The sequence below is a fragment of the Sus scrofa genome, chromosome 10 (genome assembly GCF_000003025.6).
Source record: "Sus scrofa isolate TJ Tabasco breed Duroc chromosome 10, Sscrofa11.1, whole genome shotgun sequence".
Classification (NCBI taxonomy): domain Eukaryota; kingdom Metazoa; phylum Chordata; class Mammalia; order Artiodactyla; family Suidae; genus Sus; species Sus scrofa.
In genome coordinates, this window is record NC_010452.4 from 1,315,513 (window position 1) to 1,336,944 (window position 21,432).

Sequence of the window (21,432 nt, forward strand, 5' to 3'; positions counted from 1 at the left end):
CTGGCAGGTGGATGGAGGGATCCATTCGTCTTGCAGCTGCTCAAGACAAGCCTCCTTCAAGTTCCTTTATTAAACCTACCATTTGAAGTTCCTGTCGTGGCTCAGTGGTTAACGAATCCGACTAGGAACCATGAGGTTGCGGGTTCGATCCCTGGCCTTGCTCAGTGGGTTAAGGATCCGGCGTTGCTGTGAGCTGTGGTGTAGGTTTCAGACGCGGCTCGGATCTGGTGTTGTTGTGGCTCTGGTGTAGGCTTGGAAGCTACAGCTCTGATTCAGTCCCTAGCCTGGGAACCTCCGTATGCTGTGGGAGCGGCCCAAGAAATGGCAAGAAGACAAATAAAATAAAAAACAAAAAAAAATAAACCTACCAGTCTGGAGTGATCTGCCTCTTTCTTCTCTCACTGCCCTCTGGGTCGTGGGGAGGGGAGACAGGGATTATTTCAGATCATACCCAGGTAGCTCGAGGAGGCTCTTAAACAATAGACTAACAGTACAGGGAATCGTGCTGGTTCTTTGCATGCCTTCCTAGTGTCTTTTTTTTTTTTTGATATTAAAAAATCCAGAGTTTCCATTGTGACTCAGAAGGTTAAGGACCCGACATTGTCTCTGTGAGGATATGGGTTCAGTCCCTGGCCTTGCTCAGTGGGTTAAGGATCTGGTGTTGCCATGGCTGTGACACAGGCTTCTGCTGCAGCTCTAGCTCAACCCCTAGCCTGGGAACTTCCATATGCCACAGATGCAGCCATTAAAAAAAAAAAAAAAATTCCCTCCCAAAGTTATGATTTTAAGCACCGTAGTTGCCACTTGATGAATGCTTGCATAATATTATTAGAATTTTTTTAAAGATGGATGTTCTTTTAGGTTAAAAATAATAGCATGAACATAATCACCTGTGGAAGTTCCTGTGTGTATAAGCAGCAGCTTGAATCATAAGATAGTGTAAAAGTTTAGAAGTATTTCTTTCCATCTCTGAGGGAAGCCTGGGCCTAAGCAGACCTCATGCCTTGTCCCTCAGTATCTGAGAGGGATTGGTTCCAGGAGCTTCCATATACCCAAGATTCTCAGATGCTAAGTTCCTGTGGCTGACCCTGCATATCCAAGGATTTCGTATCTGTGGATTCAACAAACCACGGATGGAAATTTTGCCTCATGGATGCCAAACCTGGTTATATAGTAGGCCGACTATGTGCTTATTTTATATATTTATTTTAAAAAATCCACCTCTCTGTGGACCAGGGCAGGTCAGACCCATGCTGTTCAAAGGTCGCCTGCCGCTCGTTGACCGGCCAGCTTTGCCATTTTTCCCATCATTCACTGAAGCTTAAAATTATTTGAGGTGCCCATTATTTTAAACTTTCTCATGAAAGGATTAACAATATCCATCTATAACAGTGCATGGACCTGTATTTTAATTTTCAAATAGCGCACCTGTACTTTCGTTTCAGACGGCCACGCTCTGAGCCAGTTACATTTTCCGAGAGAACATTTTTCCAAGTGCGTAGGGTCGGGTACAGGAATGCTTGACAGCGTGTACTCCCAGGGGTTTATGGCCATTATCTGAGCCATCTTTGCAAATATCAAAGTGCTAATAATGCTTATATTCGAGCAGTAGCTGGGGATGTTATTGTCTTCATTTACCTGCCAAATGTGCAATAAGGAAGCTCATCTTTTCGTTGGCTATTCAGTATGTCCCTTAATGCTTAATTATTGCTAAATCTGTGGCCACTATTTTATTTCATACGGTTGTTTTAATTAAATGATTGCATGACTGTTATGAGGTGCCCTGTTGCATGTCTAATATTTGATGAATGTCTGGCCTCATTTGAATGATTTCTGCATTGGGTTGAATGGATCCTTCAGGTCGCCTCAGCCCAAGAGGTGACACCTGGTAACATATTCTGTCACGGCAGTTACAGTAAAGGATGGAAGCATGGACTTGATAAGAGCTACGTGAAGGAAGTGAATCATGTCTGCTCTGCGCTGTGTGGGGGGGACATGGTGGTGCTCAAACTTACAACAACCTTATGAGACAACGTTTGTTTGTTTTTTAAAAAAAGAAAACCGATGGCTTCACACTTTTAATTTCAATTAAAAAGAACGTTGAGAGTGTAAAGATCCAGACGATGGAACTTACGAAGCACGTGTACTGACACTTAGTATAGTTCAAAATAATGAATGGCAACCAAAGAAACAACTCAGAAGCTATGACCAGATTGCTTAATGTTTAGAAATGTTAGATCATGGTGGAGATTTAATCTAAGACCAGTCCGATGTCTTGTGATTAGAAACCACTTTATTCATCACAGCTCCCACTTACAACAAGATTCATTTAAAGTTTCCTATTGTTTATCGAAAACAAGAATTCACTGAAGCCAAGGTTACAGTCAGGGATAGGGTTGACTGTGGGTGTCGGCAGCCTGTATTTTGCTTCGTCCCAGCAGTCTGGCATTTGAAAGGACAATTAAGCAGTGTCTGAAGCTTTGCTCTGTCATATATGAGGTCTGAGTTAATTGTCTACCCTGCTTTCCTCAAAACTGGGGATGGAAGGGCCCCTCTACCTCCTCCACACGCCTCCCATCCAACTCCCCACATTCTAGAAATATCCTAGGGGGGACTCTGGATCCTTATAAGGAAAATCTGGTTTTTTTAAATTTCATTTACCTTAAAAACAGTGGAAGCATATTCAGAATCACCTGATAACCACGTTGTAACTGAGTACAGGTGAGCCATTTGAGGGCTCCTGTCTGTTTGATTATCATTATAATTACCATTATTATAAAAAATATGATATAAAATATTTCCTCCTCCTTCCAGCTCCTGGCAGCCACCATTCTACTTCCTATCTCTGAGCAATTGACTGTTTTAGATTCTTCCATCTCCTCAAGCTTCATACAGGTGGTTGACTTGCCTTCAAGTTCACGGATTCTTCTGCTCGATTAACTCTGCTGTTGATTCTTTTTAGTGCATTTTTCAATTCAGTTACTGTACTTCTAAGCTCCAGAATGTCTGTGTAGTTCTTTTTTTTATAGTGTCTGTCTTCTTATTTTGTACATTCATAGTTTTCCTGATTTCATTTGATTATCTATCTATGCTGTCGTATAGTACTCGTTTCCTTAAGATGATTACTTTTAATTCTCAGTTAATTCATCTTTCTTTCTCTCTCTTTCCTTTCTTTTCTTTTCTTTCTTTCTTTCTTTCTTTCTTTTCTTTCTTTCTTTCTTTCTTTCTTTCTTTCTTTCTTTCTTTCTTTCTTTCTTTCTTTCTTTCTTTCTTTCTTTCCTTTTTAGAGCTGCACCTGTGGAATATGGAAGTTCCCAGGTTAGGGGTCGATTTGGAGCTGTTGGCTACATCTGCAACCTATGCCACAGCTTTCGGCAATTCCAGATCTTTAACCCTCTGAGTGAGGCCAGGGGTCAAACTGGTGTCCTCTTGGATACTCGTTGGGTTCATATCCTGCTGAGCCACAATGGGAACTCCTCTTTTTCTTTACTTTTTTCTTTTTTCTTTTGGCTGCGCCCAAGGCATGTAGAAGTTCCCAGGCCAGGGATTGAACTCATGCCACAGCAGTGACCCAAGCTGCTGTAGTGACAATGTCAGATCCTTAACCCACTTCACCACAAGCGATATCCAGATTTCCATTTCTTTAGTGTTGTTTCTGGAGATTTAGTTTGTTCCTTTGATTAGGCCATAATTCCCGTTTCCCTGTTTCTTCATATGACTTGGGTTTTTTTTCATTTGTTTGTTTGTCATGATTTTTGCATTTGACAAAAGCAGGCACTTCTCACAGTCATTACACAGATGCTCTCATACAGGAGAAGACCCTTACCAGTCAGTTTGGGTAGAGACTCTGGGGGCCTTCCAAACCTTTTATCAGCAGGGGTCTTCTCTGGGCTTGAGTATACCATTTCCCGGCTGGAAGTTTGAAAAACAAACAGGGAGTTCCCACTGTGGCTCAGCGGCTTAAAACTAGACATAGCATTCTTGAGGATGCAGGTTTGATCCCTGGCCTCGCTCCGTGAGTTAAGGATCCAGCATTATCTCAGCCTGCAGCGAGGGTAGCAGATGCGGCTTGGGTCCGGTGTTGCTGTGGCTGTCACGTAGGCTTGGATGCAGCTCCGATTCAATTGACCTCTAGCTGAGAACTTCCATATGTCTCAAGTGTGGCCCTAACAAAAAAAAATTTAGTGGTTTCTTTTTTAGGAGGTTGTGTTATCTTACCCCCTCTGGTGTTTCTCTGTGGTACTGCAGGTTTAGGTCTCTCCTCCACAGACCCCAGATACCCAGTGTGCCGGTTTTATCAGTATCCTGAGTTAGGCAAGGCAGAAACCAGTCCTTAGGGCAGGCTGCCCACCCCCCAACCCACCCCCCAAAAAGGCTGAAGTCTTGAGCTAAGCGCTTTCTCCTGATCATGACAGCTATAGCCTTCTGTCTATAGTGCTGCAATTTCCTGATGTTGACATAAGCCTTTGAGTTCTTTTTTTTTTTTTTTTTTTTTTTTTTTTTCTCAGCAGCCTCAGGCATCCAAAGTATGCTGGTTCCCCATCAGCTATCCAACCAGGCAAGACAGAAACCAGTCCCTCAGGCAGACTGAAGAGCTGGAGCTTTGGGTAAACAATCTGCTCTTCTCCCCTCCCACGGGGAGGTGGGCTTTTTGCTCCTGGTGGTGAGCAGTGCCAGCTTAGGGGAGGCACCAATGTAGCTGAAATGAAATGGCTTTTCCTGCCCATTTCTATGGGATTGGCCTTGGCCTTGACCTTGTATAGGGCACTGAAACTTCCTAACTGGTTTCTGGAATTCTCAGAAAGACTTCTTGGATGGCATATTGTTTGTTGTTAAATTGATGTGTCTGTTGGGAAATGAGGGCTGGTTTCCCGTTCTGCCATTTTGCTAAATGTAACCTCCTCATATCTGTTTTTGTATTTAAGATCAAATTGGGGAGTTCCCGTCGTGGTGCAGTGGTTAATGACTAGGAACCATAAGGTTGCGGGTTTGATCCCTGACCTCGTTCAGTGGGTTAAGGATCTGGCGTTGACATGAGCTGTGGTGTAGGTTGCAGACACAGCTCAGATCTGATGTTGATGTGGCTGTGCCGTAGGCTGTCGGCTACAGCTCCAGTTGGACCCTAGCCTGGGAACTTCCAATGCCCCGGGTGCAGCCCTAAAAAGACAAAAAGACAAAAAAAAAAAAAAAAAGATCAAATTGGTTCCAAGTAGTATGGTCTACAACCCCTTATCCAAAACCCTTGGGAATGGAAGTCTTTTATAATTCTAGATCTGAGAAAGGTATATGGTGTGTGCACACTACATGTATATAACTTCGAGGTTGGGGGGGGCAGAACCCTGAAACCAACACACTGATGGATGTGTCTATCCAAGCAAGTGAGAGGTAAAGACTATAAACATTCCCCTGCTAGATCAGCTCAGGTTTTACCATTAATACATTATGAAAATCACTTTCAAATCATTTTCAAGAGTATACAGGGAGGATGAGGAGTTGCACAGCAGTAGTACTTTGTTCTTATTGCCAAATAAGAAAAGAATAGAATGACCCGGACGTAGAAGTGACTGGTACACTCAGTGATGGTAGTGTAGCTTCTTGATGCATCGCCTCTTAGCTATAAATTCACACATTTTGTCTAGTCAGTGAAAATGGACATCGTCTCTTTAAATAATTTCTCTTTCCAATGGAGGGAGTGCAGGAGCTGCTGGCTCCTGCAGTGCATGGCAGCCAACAGCTTCCCCTTGGTGCCATCTTGAGAGGTTTTGTAGGAGGGAGAATCTGCTGAGACGTCTCCCAGTGAGTGGCTTTACCTGGTATCCTAAAGGAGGTATTCCTAGCAAGCGCATTTTGCCATAAAACGAGGCACAGCTGCAGGTTCTGGATCTCAGCCCTGCAGTGTCTCTTCCTTGAGTGCTCTGTCTTAACTGTAGAGATAGAGGTTGTTTGTTTTACCTGATAATTTTGGGTTCTTTAAGTTCTCTTTACTTACTAGCCAATCTTTTGTTACTCTCATCCCTTGCAATAGTTAATAATTCCTTATATTAAACATTCTCAGTCTTAATTGAGTAGTTTCTCTGCCTCGATTGGACCCAGGCTGATATGGTAGGCTCTCGGACTAAGAGAGTTCTATGACATAACAAGAATCACATATTTGGTCTCTGCTCCCAGCCCCAGGTACAAAGCCTCATGTCTCTCTAAGCCATACAGGTATTAAGAGCATCTCTCCCACCCCCCACCCCAATATTTGGGTTTTAACTCTGGTTTCTGACATCAAGATCTTTAAGATCCTTGGAAACTCTGAGTCAATGAGAACAGCTTTTTATAAGCTAATGACACAGCGGGTGGATAGCGATCTCTAGATATCTCCTGAATTGGGGGGATGCTAGTCACTCAAAGACCAAGCCATGATTAGAAGTTTGGAACTTTCATCTCCACTCCTGATCCTCCGAGGAGGGGAGAAAGGCTGGAGATTGAGTGGATAAGCATGCCTTTGTGATGAAGCCACCATATAAATCCATGGGGTTTGGAGAACTTTGGGACTGGCGAACACATCAATGCGACAGGAGGCTGGCGCACCCCAACTTCGCAGAGACAGAAGCTCCTGCGTTGGAGATCCTTCCGGACCGAGCCCTAAGCATCTCTTCATCTGCTTATTCATTTGCATCCTTTGTCACATCTTTCATAATAAGCAGGTAAATGTGAGTGTTTTCCTGAATTCCGTGGGTCATTTTAGCAAGTTATCTGAGCCTGAGGAAAAAGTCATGGGAACTCCTGCTTTGTCAGCCAAATGAGATAGAAGTGTGGATAACTGGGAACTCTACAACCTGGGATTGGTTTTGAAGCAGGGGGGCTCCTGTGGAACTGAGCCCCTAACTTGCAGGTCTGCCCTAAATCCAGCTACCTAGTGTCAGAATTGAATGATAGGACACCCAATTGGTATCTGGAGAGTTGGAGAATTGGTTGGTGTGAGAAAACACCCCCACACTTGGTGTTAGAAGTGAAGTGTGGCTGTGTGAGTATAGGATCAAGTATTTCTCTTTTAACTGGAGTCATAGGAGTAGGATTTGCTAGAACAGCCCTGGCTTGTGGAAGCGTGTGGTTTGGGAAGAGAAAGGATGAAAGGGTGGGGGATGAGGAACCCTGGTTCCTGGGTGGCCACGTGGTCACTCATGGTAGGAAAGTAGCTGTGCCTTTAGTTACTAAAAGTCACTAACGGAATTTAGAGTTGGACCGAACTCCAGGGACTTGGCTCACTGGATACTTAAGGAAACGCAAACCAATAATAAAAAAGCTCAGTATATGATCTCTTGGCTATTTTAATCCACAAGAGCTACAATGAGAGTAAAAGAAAGTGCTGAGTTGGTCCTTGATGATGGACCGACCTCAGAATTTCATCAGTTTGAGCTTTGACCACTAGCGTCAGAGCCACCCACAAAGGGGTCAACAGCAAGTAGCTCCAAGACCTTGGCCACCAAGAGGGCAGTCAGTGTGGAAGCAAGCAAAACCAGGGCTCATAATGCTGGAAAAGAACCAGAATGAAGAAATTGCACAGTTCGGACAGTCAATCATCATTTCTTTAGAACAAGGAAGATGCTTTATAACCCACAGTGTCCACCAATAGACAGATATTCTTCTTGGAATAATAGTATGATAGAGAGGTTCCTGTTGTGGCTCAGTGGAAACGAACCTGAATAGTATCCATGAGGATATAGATTTGATCCCTGGCCTCACTCAGGGGGTTAAGGATCCAGCATTGCTCTAAGCGGCAGTGTAGGTTGCAGATAAGTCTTGGATCCCATGTTGCAGTGGCAGTGGTGTAGGCTGGCAGCAGTGGCTCTGATTTGACTCCTAGCCCGGGAACTTCCATATGCCACCAGGTGTGGCCCTAAAAATATGTGATAGAGAATTGGAACTGGTAGCTGAAACTCTGGTTGCCAAAAATGGGAAGAGATTAAGATGAGGGACTGCGTTGCATCTTCACATGTGTATTGAGTACATGAGAGGGGCTGGAGGCGGGTCCCCACTGGAGAGATTCCCCTGTTTTTCTGGTGGGTCCAGAGAAGAAGGGTGGAGGAGGTATGACTATCCCTTCCTTTCCTTTCCTTCTTCTGCAAATCACCTCAACTTTCTTTTTATTACCTGATGCAGTGGTCACAAGGCTGCAAATACAACTGCTGGAAAGAGATGATTCCTAAGCTAGAAACTGTAACTAGATCTTTAAACCTTTGCATCCAAATTCCTGAGGGCCTGGAAGGGTGGGTTGTGCCTTTGCCCATCTAGCAAAACTGGGCCCAGCAGTGAATGCAGCTGGACTGCCTACTGGTCTAGAGAACCACTGGTTCTGCACCCAGGTGGCCTCCCCCTGTCTGAAGGGGAGTGGACTGAGGGGATACCTGCTGGACCAGTGGCTGAGCCTAATGTCCTTCCCACAGGCAGAAGAGTTTGGGGATAGATGGAGAGAAGGGGGGAGAAGTAGTTGACGGTAAAGGAATGTATACATGAGTTATTTAAGCAGAGGAATCCACTGTTACATTAATTCTCTCAAGAGAGGTTCAGGGCAAGAGATGATCTTGTTTCTTAACTCAATTATACCCAATTCCTAAGTGAACTGCTGAGACCATAGTGGCTTTTAGAAGTTCAAATAGAGAAAGGTGATGGAAAAATGGAATCATCCATGGCCCATACTGAAATCCAAAGAATGAATACTGTTGCTACTAAAAGCACATTCACATTCGACATGTAATTCAGCTCCAGCCAAGTGACATTATGACATTTCTGTTATGATAAGTTTGTGTTTTTTTGTTTGTTTGTTTTTGCTTTTTAGAGCCGCATCAGTGACATATGGAACTTCCGAGGCTAGGGGTTGAAGGTCAAAGCGGAGGTGTAGCTTTCAGCTTATGCCACAGCCACAGCAACTCAGGATCCAAGCTACATCTGCAACCTACACCACAGCCCAGGGCAACGCTGGATCCTTAACCCACTGAGCGAGGCCAGGAGTCGAACACACATTCTCATGCATACTAGGTGGATTTGTTTCCACTGTGCCACAACAGGAACTCCCAGTATTGTTAATTTAAATTTATATGTGTATAATTTTAAATTTTGTCTTTGTCTGCTTAGCATTATGTGAATTATAAAAATATGTTTCTTTTGTTACTCATTCAGGTAACATTCAAATAAAATAATTAATGTTGGCTATCTGCCAAAATATTTTTCCCTTTAAAAGAATTTCGTAACTGTTATGGGTAGAACTGTGTGCTGCCCAAATTTTATAGGTTGAAGTCATAAACCGCAGTACCTCAGAATGGGTCCTTATTTGGAAATAGGATTGTTGCAGATATAATTAATTAAGATAAGGTCATAATGGAATAGAGAGTGGAGTTGAAAAAGGGGGGTATTTGGACACAGGCATGTCTATAGGAAGAATGCCATGCGAACATGAAGACGGCGTCTATAAGCTGGCAGCAGACACAGAACAGGTGTTACCTCTTGCCCCTCAGAAAACTGCCACATCTTGATTTCAGACTTATAGCCTGCAGACCTGTTAATACACCATATTCCAGTGTGACTCTTGGCTGTGACAACACTAGCAACCCTTGATTGAAGTTCTGAAAAATATACAGCTTTCTTCTCCTCTAAATATGCTCAGGATTCTCGAAGCTTTCTCGCAGGAGTCATTGCTTAGTAGAAATGTATATATATAAGTCTGTTTTTAAAGTTCTTTTCCTAATTGTCCCATGAATTTACTTGTAATGTTGTTTAATTAATTAAACTACAGCTTAAGAAGATAGGATTTAAAATAGTTTCCATGATGTCACTTCCTTTTCCGGTTACCTTTCTCTTTTGACACATTCACACAATTTTGGAGAATCAGGAACCTTGGGACCTGTTGATCCTCATAGAGAAAACTGCCAGGACACAGTGTGCATGAATGCAACGTGTAACCAGATCGTGAGGACACAGGTGTCAAAGGAACGCAGAGCAAAATCCATGACATTCTTTCGAGCCACCGTTGCGATAGTACTGACATCATCGCCTTGTTCTTTTCCGGCCTCCTTTTTTCATTCTTCCTACCTGTTGGGGCATCACTGCCTGTCTTTTTTCTATACTTATCTCACATGCATATACTCTTCCTGTCCCAGTTCACATATAGTTTTTTTTTTTTTTCCCTTGAAGAAAATAATATAATTGTTTAATTATGTTTTAGGAAATTTCTTGCCTATGCTTTGTGTCCCTAGAACTAAAGAAAAAAGAAAAGAAATCAACAAATCAATAATACCATCAGAGAGAAAAAAAGTTAGCCTCCAGATCCCATCATTTCCTATAAATCATCTTTGCCTGTTTCTATGACTAATGAATGCAGAATGGAAATTATTCACACTCCAGCAGCAACCTGGATACGAACCCATTTGCAGAAGGCCTGGAATAAGAATATCATTCAGGATACGTTCATTTTCAATGCAAATTGTGGAATCCGAATGGGACAAGAGTGTCAGAGGGAAAGGGAGTGTTTTCAGCGCTGCAGAAAGCTGTCATGGTGACAAGGAGGCATAGCAACTCACTTATAAAAATAAATCTGAAAAGAGAGGGAGTCAGGCGCAGGTTTGCAACTTCACTCCTGTCAACGTTAGATGGAGATAGCCCGAAAAGTCTTTGCTATTGGGACCCTAAAAAATAAGCTTTAGAGAAGGAATAGTAAGAAAACCCTACCTTTACGAAGGTGGGGATATAACATAAACTGATCTTTAGGTTATTTGAGATTTCTACAACTGAAAATTTTGGGGAATATTTTCTAAATTAGGGGCAAGGTGTGAAATTTAAAAAATATATCTGGAGCAAGTTCTGGATTTTATTTACTTGTGCATTTTTGAGTTTTATAATAATTTGCAGTCCCCTTTTCCCACAGGTGTGTTTTTCTCCAGCACATCTCTTGTTCGTCATAGCCTAGGTAAAGAGCAACGTCTAGGGAATAGGGTAAAATTCAAAAAAACCTAATTGAAAATCAATCCTAAACAATAGGGTAGCCTTCTAAAGGTGGATCTGCCCTCTCTTAGCTTGAGTGCTTTAGGGTAAAGCATCACTGAGATTAGTGTGGGGTTGAAACCCTGCTCTGGGCAAAGAAGTCCCTGTAGCCACAGCTGTGAGTTCTGCAGGGACCGGACCCCAAGGCCTGGTGCTCAGCAATTAAGCTTAATTGGCTACCCACCTTCCGGGGTATTGTGGAGACGCCTAATTAGCAGAAAGCCTTCATTTTTCCACCAGGTTCTCTTTCATTTCTTCCCATTTTTCGACTTTTACCTGGGTGGAAGTTTAGAGGTGAATTTTCCCCTCTAATGGTATGAAGTTTGATGTGGCATCACCAGGCAGAAGTTGCTGTCATTGTAAAATACCAATGGGTGTCCCAACTGGGGGTCCCTTCTGACGATTATCTGAAGAGGATCCTGTAAGAGTTGACTGAGAAAAGCGTGAGTCGTTCTTCCCATCCGTGAATCCATCCTCCGAGGGTGTAGACCAGAGAAATAAGTAGTGGGAGGCTAATTGATATTTTTAAGAACCTGGTTACAGAGTCAAACTTTGACATAATTTTTTAATTCCATGGTCTATGGAACATGAGAGGCTTGAAAAATCAAGGTGTTTATGGAGTTCCAGTCATGGCTCAATGGTTAACAAATCCGACTAGGAACCATGAGGTTGCAGGTTCGATCCCTGGCCTCACTCAGCAGGTTAAGGATCCGACATTGCTGTGAGCTGTGGTGTAGGTTGCAGACGAGGCTCGGATCCCGCGTTGCTGTGGCTCTGGCGTAGGCTGGTGGCTACAGCTCTAATTAGACCCCTAGCCTGGGAACCCCCATATGCCGCAGGAGCAGACCCAGAAAAGGCAAAAAGAAAAAGAAAATCAAGGTGTTTATAATTACGTCAACCATATTTCTGACCACTTTTAGGGTTTATGACCAGCTTATTTCTCATTTGCAGAAAGCAAACCAGCACTGCCAGCTTCTGTTGTATTGTCTGGGTTTGGATTAGACATGGCAAGAGTATTTAAAATGCGTTTCTACCGCTTAGTGAAAAAGTTTCTCGCCCTAAAGATGCTTGTAACTTGTATGTGGAAAGGAAGATAGAAAATATAGACTATGGGGGTGAACATGCCTCCACTCTGGAGATTATACATAAACATTTAACATCTCCAGGTGGAAAAGTGGTTCATTTCCAAGGCATTTCAACACTTGAAACATCTCTCTAAAAGAAAACTTTAATTGTGTTACTTTGTTGCTTAAACCCCATGCTGGGTTTCTCCTGACTCTGCTCCCATGATCTCATCCTTTGAGCTCTGCTCCCTGTCAAAGACTCTGGGGTGCCCTCTATGAACTTTTCTTTAATAGGCCATATTATTAGGCTTGTCTAGTTTTCTCTCCATTGCTAAGCTGTACTTTTCAAAGAGGCAGGTGCTCTCTCCGCCCTGTTCATTGTCATATCCCGAGAAACTGGTTGGTGCATTGCATGCCTCACAACAGTTGTTCAGTAAGCATTTCTGGAATGTGTGAATATTAATGCCTCTAACTCGTGGCACATCGGCAGGCAACAAGGCAAAGCCAGAAGGAGAAGTTCTACTCCTCTCTTGGTGGACACCTACAATCTTGGCTTTTTAGGTGTCGGTTGGGGAGAGGAGGGTAGAATTTCCAGGGCTGCCGTGTGTCTGCACGCTCAGATTCAGCTACAGAAACGAGGGGACCAGTGAATGTGAATAGAACCCGGACAAGACTGCAAATCTTTCATGCAGGCTTAGAGCTGGCTGGGCATTCAGGTTTCCTAAACCTCAGTGCTCTCTCTTTTTTCCCCAACACCCTTTCATGTGCTATCGCCCTATCTGGTAGGTTTTAAAGATAGATTTAAGCCTAACTTATCCTTTAGATTTCTTCTGAGACTCTTCCTGTTCCAAATAGATAGAGACACAGGCAATCTCACCGCCCCCCCCCAACTCTTTTTCACTGAAACTCTGCTCCATCCCAGCTGACTCACAATACAGGCCCTTCTATCACTGTATTCCTGTAATGATTTCCCTGTTATGGGATCAGTGAAAGTAGCATATTATTTAACCCACTGAGAGAAGCCCCTGCTCACTTGCTTTTTTTTTTTTTTTCCCACTCACTTTTTTTAATCAGCCACAATTATGAAGCGATTATTTGCTGGATTCATTAAGGGTTGAAAGGATTATATAGATGACTGGATAAATGAGTGGACGGATGAAGGGATGGATGAATTGCAGCCGTAATTGCTTTTTTACCTTAACGTGTCGATTTGGATTGTAGATGAGAGTAAAAACAATGCTGGAAGGAATTAATAACAAAATAATAAGCCAAGTAAACTATTCTTATTTCAAGTAGTCTGGTGCACCTTCTTAAACATTTATATTGTACAATACTGTATCAAGATAAGATATCTCCCTATTTTGTGCAGATTTTTGTTAGGGTTGGAGTAGAGATAACACAAATTTTTTTTTTTTTTTTTTTTTTGTCTTTTTGCCTTTTTTTCTAGGGCCACTCTGGGGCATATGGAGGTTCCCAGGCTAGGGGTCTAATCAGATAATCAGAGCTGTGGCTGCCGGCCTACACCACAGCCACAGCAACATGGGATCCGAGCCGTGTCTTCAACCTACACCACAGTTCATGGCAACGCTGGATCCTTAACCCACTGAGCAAGGCCGGGGATTGAACCCGCAACCTCATGGTTCCTAGTTGGATTTGTTAACCACTGCGCCACGACGGGAACCGCAAAAATTTTTTAAATGAGGCCAAAAAAGAAAAAAGAAAAGAAAAATCAGTGATTTTAATGCATTGTTTTGATTATGGTTCTTATTATATAATTTGCCTAATGGGTGCATAAATTATATCTGTGTGCTTGAGGAATTAGTGGATTCATAAGGAGGTGTTTGGTGCCACATCTAGTGGAAAGTATGTTTAATTATTTTTAAAATTTGTATAGCACGAGAATTTAGTATTACTTCCAACAGACACTCAGAAATGTGTGACGATTGCTTTGATGTGACACACAGAAATGGAATGATTGCTTTGATGTCTACTCAGAGTGCTTTCAGAACTCCGGCAACACAGTAAATGAAGCTGACTTTCAAGTGAGCAGCATTGTCCCACTGCAATATTGCATAACTGAAATATGGAGCCACAAGGGGTATGACACAACTGAAACTATTTTATGGTACATTTAAGATCTGAAATGATGACTTCTTTTTAGAAGACAGCAAACAGCAGAGCTGGGAGCAGCAAAGTTTCAGTTGAGTCATCTCACTTGTGACACTTACTTTAAATGCAATCTGTTTAACTCCAAGTATTACCGACTTTGGAAAACATAGGCCCTTTTTTCGAGGGCATTTCTCTTATCCGTGTGTAGGCAGCTTGTTGAAGTGCTTCCAAAGAGAAAAATCCCATCTCATTCGATGTAATATACTTTGACTCGTTTTCATGGCAAGTGTCTCTTCTAATGAAGGATGACTGCGGATAAATGCCTCCTGCTCTCAGGGAAGGGCTTCCGCAAGTTCACATGCAGATCTGCACTCACAGTCCACAGGGCAGAGGTGTCTGAGCATTCTCCCAGTGTTCCCTGTAATAAGACTTGTTCTTTTCCAGTCTTTGGGTAGTCGTTGGGAGACCGTTCTCCACGGGCATCTCATATTTCTGCCCATCTTGCAAGCAGAGGCACTGATGGCTTTTGTAAACTGCCTTGGAAAATAGTGTCTCTCTCTCCAGAGCAAAGGCTAAGTGTGTTTACTGCCCATTATAAAGATTCGGGTTCCTTGAGTTCAGGCTTTCTGTCTTGTAAGTCTTGTAATGCAGACCCTTGAGTATGTAACACAAACCGTTGAATATGCAGCTGTTACCCTGCCTCTGCACCTTACTTTGTGGCCGTGGGACTCCAGTGTCCTGATACTTTGGCTAGTGCTTTTGCTTGGAGTAATAACATCTTTTGTTTCAGATTTAGGAGTCTCGTGTCCTCTCCTAGCATCTATGGGATTGTAGTTGGCTAATTGTTAGCTTAAAAATAGGATAACATCCCGTATTCTTCCAGTGAGTGAGGATGGTGAGATAAGATATATTATCTTAAGCATTGTGATATGGAATTAATTAATTAAAGCTTTGGGTTTTTTTAAATTAAAACTTTGGTTTTAACAAACACGTATATATTGAATAACACTTTACTGATGGCTGCGTTGTGTGTTAAGTTTAGAATAGTACGAAGAAGAAATGTTTCATTTGGTTTCTGTATGTGCGTATATTCGGTGTTAGAGGGAGGGTAAAACTCAGTTTGCATAATGTATAGCATAGCTCTTCACAGCCAGTACATTGCGTGCTTTGTTGAAAAGTTGCTACTCGTCTAAGCTTAGCATTTTAATCTTGAGAGAAGAGTAAACTTAAGTAAAAACAGTTGTTAAAAATTCCCAGGTCCTTTCTACCTTTACGGTTCCTCGTTTATTTTCTCACATTGCATGTCCCCAAGAAATTATACTTCTCCTAAGGCATGATTCTGAGGCACTCATGCTTAATAAAACTCTCTCTGTTCACATTCAAATATGGTTATATTTTAAAACTTGTATAGTTTAATTACTACTAAATAATTTCTTAAATTCATGGAACATTATAATTGTTTATAAGTTTGGTAGCATTCTCTTAAAATATTTAAGAAGCCTAATTTAAACAACAGTTTTAAATAATTCAAATACAGTTTCATAATAGATGCATTTCATAAAAAAATTTTCATTAGCACTTTACTTTGATTTAAATACGTCTTTATTTCATACTATAGATTTAATAAAGGTAATTCAGCATAATAATTTTGTTATTATACTTAGGGTTTAGAATTGCCTGAAAATGCAAATTCAGGGAGATATAATAATGTTCTTTTTCATTATGCAAATTTAGCAGATTTTTAAAAATATTGTCTGATAATTATAATTTAATAGTAATAAATGTGTTTGAGATGAGTGAGTTATGTATATTTTATGGTTTTTTTTTTCCTTTTTCAACACCCTATATTTCATAGACCAACTCGGGTAGTTTATTAGGGGCTGGCAACTTCCGTTGTGCAGAAATGACAGCTGACTCGCAAGAATCAGCATGCTTTCATGCGCACTGTACTTTCTTTTCTCTTAGTTCTTCTTTGGTGCTTATTTCTTCCCTGCTTCTGTTTCCATGATTACCTTGCTTTCTTCTTCCCTTTTTTTTTGTTTGTTTTTTACACCCTTAGAGGGCTGGCCCAAGGGAGTCACAGGCAGGGCTTGGCGGGTGGAGGGGAAGGAAGACTCCAGAGTGTTTCCCTGTCTGTCTTGGGTGTTAGATGGTGTCTCCCATCAGGGACTGTGTTTTCCATCCATCCAAACATGACTTTCTTTCTGTGGTTCCAACTCGTGCCAGGCTGCTCACATGGCCTTCCAGCCCCAACAGACATTTCCCACTTTCAGGGTCTGTTTATACCCCCTCCTCTTGTGTGCCTCTAGCCCTAAAGCAATAGTGCGTCCTGCTAATGTCAGTCTCAGTGTTTCACCACTGGCCTCTGCCTAGCTTTTCTGCTCACCCATCACTTTTTCCCTTTGTTTTTTTTTTTTTTTTTTTTTTTTGGACGTGGCATTCTTGATGTGCAATCTCAGTTCCCAGACCAATGACTGAATCCAGGCCACAGTGGTGGAAGTGCTGACCCCTAACCACTAGACCACTAGGGAACTCCCTCACCCATCTCTTTTATAACTAGTGCTGTGTATTAAATTTCCTCTTTTTTTTTGATGGCTGTCCTTGCAGCATATGGAAATTCCTGGGTCTAAGACTGAATCCAAGCCACAGCTGCTACGTACACAGCAGCTGCAGCAATGCTGCAGTTCTTTTAACCCACTGCCCCGGGGCCAGGGATCGAACCTGCACCTCTGCAGAACCCAAATTGCTGCAGTCGATTCTTAACCCACTGAACCACAGGAAAACTCCTTCTTCTTTTTATCTTACCCAGAATGGCTTCTGTTTTTCCTACTGGACCCTGAAAACTCTCTTGAAGGGATAAAACATTTTATTTCTCTTCTAGTCAGGGTTTCATTTCCTTTTAGCCTTTCCTCTAGGTTCTTCTCTCATCTCTTTTAGCTTTTGACCCCCTCAACTGGCATTGACTTTTTTGCAGATAGCATAGCCTATGATGACAGCTACCCAATTTTGCAGTATGGAAAAAAATGCCAACGGAATTTCTTGGTAAACATCTTATGTATCATATTATAACATAAATAAAATAAGGTCTTTTAAAAAATAGTTCCTCAGGGAGTTCCCATTGTGGCACAGTGGAAATGAATCCCACTAGCATCTATGACGATGTAGGTTCAATCCCTGGCCCCCCTCACTGGGTCAGGGATCTAGTGCTGCTGTGAGCTGTGGTGTAGGTCACAGACATGGCTCAGATCCTGTGTTGCTGTGGCTGTGGTGTAGACTGGCAGGTGCAGCTCTGATTTGACCCCTAGCCTGGGAACTTCCATGTGCCATGGGTGTAGCCCTAAAAAGTAAAAAAAAAAAAAATAGTTCATCAAAACTGTCATTGTGTGTGTGTGTGTGTGTGTGTGTGTTGTGTGTGTGTGTGTGTGTGTGTGTGTGTGTGTTGTATGCAGATACATGATTAAGAGAGATGAAAGGAGGGCAGGGCATTGAAGTCAAACTCCAGTCCCAGCCATTCATCTGGCTTTAGAGCTTTGCGCTAATTACCTCTTACTGTCTCTCCTGCCTCATTTCATGGTTAGCAGATTACCCTAATCTTGGAAGAAGCAGGGGAAGATGGCAAGTTTTCTCAGTGTCACACTGAAGCATTGTGTGACAGGTTCATACAAGGATTATTTTATTGTCTAGGGCAAAGGTTTGGCAAATTATGGCTCATGGATGAGATCCAGCCCAAGGCCTGTGTGTTCAGCCCTTAAGATAAGTGTGGACTTTACATTTTTAAAAAGAAAAAAAAAAGGGAGTTCCCTGGTGGTGTAGTGGCTTAAGGATCTGGTATTGTCACTGCTGTGGCTCAAGTCGCTTCTGTGGCACAGGTTCAATCCCTGACCTAGGAACTTTCACATGCCATGGGGGTGGCCAAAAATAATTTTTTTTTTAAAGTGGAAATAAACTGAGACTAATATGTGATAAAGGTTTTTTTTGTTGTTGTTGTTGTTTTTTGGTTTTTTTTTTTTTTTAGCACACAAATACTAAAATATTTCCTATCAGGCACTCGATAGAGAATGTTTGCCAACCCCCAGCCCTGCTGTGGAGGAGTGAATCATTGTTTGACGTAACTCCTTACTGTTGATCAGGGTTTAGCTTCCATGAAAGTAGATGATAGCTTACAGACTGACGAGTTGCAAATGAACTTTGTCCATTGGAAAGCAAGGGATTTGTGTCTGGTAAGAAAGAGAAAGAGGAGTTCCCGTCGTGGCGCAGTGGTTAACGAATCCGACTAGGAACCATGAGGTTGTGGGTTCGGTCCCTGCCCTTGCTCAGTGGGTTAACGATCCGGCGTTGCCGTGAGCTGTGGTGTAGGTGGCAGATGCGGCTCGGATCCCGCGTTGCTGTGGCTCTGGCGTAGGCCAGCAGCTATAGCTCCGATTAGACCCCTAGCCTGGGAACCTCCATATGCCGCGGGAGCGGCCCAAAGAAATAGCAAAAAAAAAAAAAAAAAAAAAAAGAAAGAAAGAAAGAGAAAGAACATGGCCGCAGTGCTCGCCAGGACATTAATTAGTTTCCTATATCACCTTGCAATTGTATTTTAGCATCTTCAACTGAGGAGGAATAGTTCAGTCTCTCATTCTCTTTGGAAACATGTACTACCCTGCTGGTTCCCTTCTTAAGAAGGAAAATGATTTTGTCAATATGTGTTTATTTTACATTTGCATTTGAATGAATTTTACACTCTTAGAAATTTAAGCTTTGACAGTCCATGAGCCACCTCCATCTTTCCTATTTAGCTCTCAGTTCTTTTGGGGTTTTACTACCACATGATGTGGGATCACCGTGGATTTGCCTATATTGCTTATCTTAAAAACAAGTCTGGGTGTTCTCACACCAGAACTCTAATCAGAGGCCTCTCTGAGTTACTCTACTTTCTCTTTTTTAACATATGGTCTGATATCTGCAGTGTTGAGTCTTTGTCTCTAATGCTCATCTCTTAATACCTAAGAGTTGTATGTTTATTAAGAGAGCGTGTTTTTTTTTTCTTTTCTCTTTATGAAGTTTTACTTATTGTTCATATGCAATTTGATTCAATAATACACAAGCAAATAAAATCAGTGCAGGAAGAGAGAGTGGAGTCAATGAACTATGCTAAAGGCTACGAAAAACAAAGATGAATTGCTAAATAATCGCCCTGCAGTTACATCTGGGTGAAGCCGAAGCCAGAGGTTGGCAAGCTTGACTGTGACCAGGCCTCTGCTTGGAAATGCCCGGTTTTGAAACACCTGTGCTCCTTGTAAGGCCCCTCTGTTCACTGTGGCCATCGTATGCTTTATGGGTCATACGGAGCTCATACAGATGTAATAACATCTTCTTAGGTTGCCATTGGAGCTAAGAGGAGTTAACTGGGGTGAAACGCCCCATCACAAGGAGGCTCCTCTCTCTTAACCTATGGCCCGGAATCCAGAATGCACCTGTAAGGCATCTGAGAGCCATGGGAAAGCAGTGCCTATTGAGCTTTCCTACCCGTTAAGAAACCATAGGGAATTACCATAAATATTCTAAGTGCGGACCCCATGCCTAGACTGGGCTCCCACCCTTGGAAAATACAAATCTGGAAGAATTCCTGCACTCAGCCTATTTCTTTTCTTTTCTGTCTCTCTCTCTTTTTTTTTTGTCTTTTTGCCTTTTCTAGGGCTGCTACCATGGCGTATGGAGGTTCCCAGGCTAGGGGTCTAATCAGAGCTGTAGCTGCCAGCCTACACCACAGCCACAGCAATGCCAGGTCTGAGCCACATCTGCTACCTACACCACAGCTCATGGCAACGCCGGATCCTTAACCCACTGAGCAAGGCCAGGAGTCGAACCCGAAACCTCATGGTTCCTAGTCAGATTCGTTAACCACTGAGCCATGACAGGAACTCCATTCAGCCTATTTCTTTAAGTTCTCCTTCACTTTAAGGAAACTGGAACTGTAATGTGAAGAATTCTTATGATGGGTCTAAAGTCAAAAGATAAGGATGACAAACTGAAACCCAAATCACTGATTCATACTCACAGAAAAAATATTTTAGGTAATGCTTCCTTATTTATTTATGTATTTATTTTTATGATTCCCCACTTTAACCAGTCCTCATCTTATTGAACAAGATGACCTGCAGTCACCTAAGGGGCTTAAAAAACATAAAGGTATTTGAGCAGATATTTTGATGATCTGAGATTAGAAAGTCTTGAGTTTATGAAAATTATATAGCTTCTGGCTTTCTGGGAATTTTGGATTATTATCAATGCTCACGGAACATTTCACAAGATATCAATATCACAGTTCCCTCCAAGTATCAGAGCCTTGCCTACCAAATTAATGGATTTTTAAAAATATGAATATCAATTATAATGCATGATTCATACCCTGGTAAAGATACAGAATAGGTTCATCTGGTGAGTCGTGATTTAGGTTAGAGGGATAAAGAGTGGTGTCAGTGGACAGAAAAGGCATTTTGGAGAGGAGTTTAAAAGACCAGAGGGGTTTAAACAAGTTTTTATGTGGTGATACTTCTGGCAGAAAGAGCAGTGGGTATACATATTTGACCATGGCATAGCCAATTCTAATATTTTGGTCTCATTGGAATGTAGGATGGTGTCGAGATGAGGGGTGGATATTCCATGAGAGGTGAGGTTCAAATAAGAAGCAGGAATGATGTTATGAATGGGTTTTGATTGCCAGACTAAGAAGTTTGGAAACTATCTTGAGCATAATGAGTGTCCATTAACAGTTTAGGTAAGAGGGTGATTATATGATTTTCTGATCAAAAAGCTCTCAGAAATACACAAGGGAGTCATGGTGAGGCAAGACTGGCAAAGAGGGTGCCTGTTCAGTGGCTGTTGCAAAGGCAGAGGAAATTCTGGGGCTCTGACATACAGCAGCAATAGGGGATATGGAAATAAACTGAATCAACGGCTTCTACTAATGCTTGATCGAAACAGAAGTTCATTTTCTTTCACAATATTTGATGATGAAGCACATAATTATAAATGCACCATATTTTTTTATTTTGAAGGGAATTTAAGAAATGAACTTTATCTGAATTCCTATGTTCATTGGACACAAACCTATAAGAAGGTTACACATGGTAAGTTCATCTGTGCTCACTTTTTTTTTTGCATTCAAAATATCAGTAGTAAGAAACCACGTCCGACTAACCACACCAGATGAAAGACTGATTTATCTTTCTCATCTCTCCACAATAGTACA

The 21,432-nt window shown here is 42.1% G+C and overlaps 1 long non-coding RNA gene across 2 annotated transcripts in view; it reads left to right on the forward strand.

Annotated features, from left to right (window-relative positions):
• LOC102166310 overlaps positions 1-21,432 on the forward strand; it is a 381,125-nt gene that overhangs the window by 143,280 nt on the left and 216,413 nt on the right. For both annotated transcript variants that reach the window (XR_002336117.1, XR_002336116.1), the window contains one exon: positions 21,239-21,310. This is a non-coding gene — a long non-coding RNA (uncharacterized LOC102166310). The remainder of the gene's footprint in view (positions 1-21,238; positions 21,311-21,432) is intronic.